Source organism: Dama dama, chromosome 15 (genome assembly GCF_033118175.1).
Source record: "Dama dama isolate Ldn47 chromosome 15, ASM3311817v1, whole genome shotgun sequence".
In the NCBI taxonomy this organism is placed as follows: Eukaryota; Metazoa; Chordata; class Mammalia; order Artiodactyla; family Cervidae; genus Dama; species Dama dama.
Window position 1 is genome coordinate 18,164,175 of NC_083695.1, and position 3,618 is coordinate 18,167,792.

A 3,618-nucleotide genomic window follows, 5' to 3' on the forward strand; every position below is an offset into this window, starting at 1 on the left:
ACTTTATAATCTGTTGCGTGGAAAATCTGAATATGCATCATAGCATCTAAAACCAACATTTCTAAATCTGTTTGTGGTACATTATGTAGGAAAATACTTCAATCTCACTAGCACTTGAAAAACCCTCATCGTACATCATTCCATCCTAGGAAAAAAGCAAGTGGTGATATCTGTATATAAGGGAAAAAGAAGAGAACAGTAATATTGCAACCCATTGATAAAGATTAAACTGTCTTCCTTAGCTTAATTGGACAGGGCTTTTTTATTTTGGGGTTTATTTTGGTGCTTCCTTACACTGCTTAATATATCAACCAAGTAAGATAATTGTTTTTCAGTGATCTTTGTGTAGGAGTAAACAAAATTTGAGATTAAAGTTTTGTTTGTTTTTCCCTCCTTCCTAGAAGTTGGGCCGGTTAGCTCAGTTGGTTAGAGTGTGGTGCTAATAACACCAAGGTAAGTGGGTTTGATCCCCATATGGGCCAGAAGCTTATGCTTTGGGCTTCCCTTGCAGCTCAGCTGGTAAAGAATCCTCCTGCAATGCAGGAAACCCTGGTTTGATTCCTAGGTTGGGAAGATACCCTGGAGAAGGGATATGCTACCCACTCCAGAATTTTTGAGCTTCCCTGATGGCTCAGCTGGTAAAGAATCCTGCAATGTGGGAGACCTTGCTTCAATCCCTGGGTTGGTAAGATCCCTTGGAGAAGGGAATGGTTACCCACTCCAGTATTCTGGCCTGGAGAATTCCATGGACTGTATATCCATGGGGTTGCAAACAGTCAGACACAACTGAGCGACTTTGACTTTCAGAAGCTTTCTAGGTTACTCCTGAACTAATTAAACTGTGTTCTTTGTTTTGCTTTTTACACTGGCTATAGTGTCTTTTTACTTTTACCCTAAAATCCAGGTTATAATATACTATAGAACCACTCACATATGCTGATGGAGAACTTACTGCTTAGTTGTTCTTGTGTGTTTGATGTTTGGTCTCCCCACGGGGTTGTAAACTCTTTAAGGGCAGAACAGTGTCTTTTGTTCACCATTGAATCCTCTGTCCCTAGTATAATACTTGGAACATAGTAAGCATTTAATAAATAGTTGTTAAATAAGTGAACAAATTAATGAAATAGCTCAAGTTAAAGTCACTGTCATTGAATATTAGCATGGATCAATAATGGAGTTATCAAACTACATGTGGCCAGTGAAACTAAAAACAACAGTGACAACAATAACATTATCTAACATAATTTAACATAAATAACATAATTTAACAACAATAAATTATAATAACATTATTATAAAACAATGTGACCAATTATTTGGAAAGAGAATGATCATTTCTAATGATCATTATTTATGTTATTTAGAGAGAGTATAATGTAGTGCATATAAAAATTTTCATAATCTTCAGTAAAATATATATTCTATAGGAACACCCAGTACACATGCACACACAAAACAAAATTTTCACAGAATATTTACCTTTACTGTGAGGGGCATACGATATTTCTATTCTTATCTATTTTATGCTTTCTCTTATATTTCATTAAAAAATGTTGCTCATGACCAACTAAATTGATCTCGTGTCTCTTGTGGTCTGAAGAACTCCCCCACAGCAGTGAGAAGCATGGGTTCTGGAGTCAGACTGCCCACTGCTCAGCCATTTACTGGTGGTGTGATACTGGCCCAGTGTCCAATGATGAAGCTTCACTGCTTCATCTACAAAATGCAGATGGTGTTAGTAACCACATCATAGGGTGGTTGTGAGAACTAAGTGAAATAATGAGTGGAAAGCTCTTACCACAAAGACAATCCTCAAACACATTAGCCACTATCATGTATCAGACATTACAAGCATGCTTGTCAGGTGTCTCTTTATCCTCTGAAAAGTCTCATGCTGTAGTATTATTACCCCCATTGTAGAGTAAGAAAAGTAAGGTTTAGAGAGGCTGAATGAATCATCCAAGGCCAAATGGTCAACAAATGTCAGAGCTGGAGTACTCAAACCAGGTCTGTCTGACTCTGACCAGGACTGTGGTTTTTCTTTTTTTTTCTCCAGGGAACATTTCAAGAAGGCTCCACGGAAGCACTGGGACTTGAGGTAGCCTTTGAAAGATGAGTGAATTATATAAAACCGATGCCCAAATGCTACTTCCCATGGTTGAAAGAAGTTGGAGTTTAGGATTGGCCACTTCTGGGTTCTATCCTTGGCCTACCATATGCCAGCTTAAGTAACTGGGTGCAATTTTACTTAGCCTCCCCTGAGACTCAGTTTCCTCAACTTTATGCTACTGATCAAACCAACTGTGCAGAGTTCCCATGAATAATGAGATACACATGATACATTTTTTTATTGTCTGGCACATAGGTGCTCAACAAATGTAAGCTATTTTTATTAGCTAGAATTTGCTTAGAAGGTATGTGAGTTAGAATTTAACCTCTTACCTAGGGCTTAATTAAATCTGCAATTTGTAGGCATCAATGGATGCAATTTGAAGCCATCTTGAAAGCACGGGTGAAAATACACTGTATGAAAAGGTCTGGTAAGTTTTATCATTCATCAGCTTAAGCAGTTCCAAGCAGAATGACTGTTAGTGACATTGAGATTGCAGCTATTGAATGTACTTTGGGTGGCAGAGTTTGTCCAACATAATCTCTTCCAAGTTACTAGCGATACTGTTCAGCTTTCCAGGGTTAATGTAAAGTACATTCGCCTCACCTAGGAGCCATCAGGACTTTACAAGTACTACAGAGCATCCCATGACAACAGAGCCAACTTGGCAGTACTGTTCATTTCCATCGCAGATTAATTATCAACGCCACTGCCTGCTCTTCAAGACTTGGGACCTTCAGAGATGAATCAAATATTAGAAAATATAAAGTTGGCTTCTGTTTACACCCCCTGCTCACTTCTACCTCTGTGGATTGGAAGATAAGAAAGCCAAATTTCTTGTTCCCCAGGGTACCACTGAAGGTATGGTTTGCAACTTAACCAGGCATGTTGCTCCAACTGCTATCAGCTCTGATTACTCTGAAATCATTCAGTTTAATATTTCCCCTGTGGACTCCATGGTGAGTAAGGTGGTTACTAAAGCCCCGGACATCAGAAGTGGAGCACAGCTGTGATTCTGAAAGCCTCATTCATAGGTAGGAAAGGTGATCGCAGAGTTTATGAAGTTGGGATGCACAGTTAAGATTCTTAGGTGCCCAATCAACCCTGGAAAAACCCTATCCTGCAAGTGAATTACAGAGAGGTAGTGAGAACAAATGTTTTAGTCTCTTGAGCAATTAAAATACTTCTGAGACAAAACTATCAGAAGAGTGGAAACTGTCAGAAAGACAATTTTACACACATATATTTTAACTAGAAATATGATTCCACATGTCAAAGAGGGTCCTGGAAGTTTTGGTGTGTTTGGTGATAGAGTGATAAATGTGAAACATATGCCCTCAAAGAGTTTATTTATTAACAAGAAGCACTGAAAAGCACAGACGTTGGGAGAATGGGACTTGAACCCTGATACTACTACAGTGGTTTGTGTGGACTTGAGTAAATCTCTTATGTTTTGGTCTTTTTCCCCTAATTTGTAAATTTCAGATTCATATCCATGGAACAGAGTC

At 38.6% G+C, this 3,618-nt stretch overlaps 1 non-coding gene across 1 annotated transcript; it reads left to right on the forward strand.

Moving 5' to 3' along the window:
- The first annotated feature begins 407 nt into the window (after positions 1 to 407).
- Positions 408 to 482, forward strand: TRNAI-AAU (transfer RNA isoleucine (anticodon AAU)). Its single transcript has one exon. It is a non-coding gene; the product is annotated as a tRNA-Ile (tRNA).
- The last annotated feature ends 3,136 nt before the right edge of the window (positions 483 to 3,618 follow it).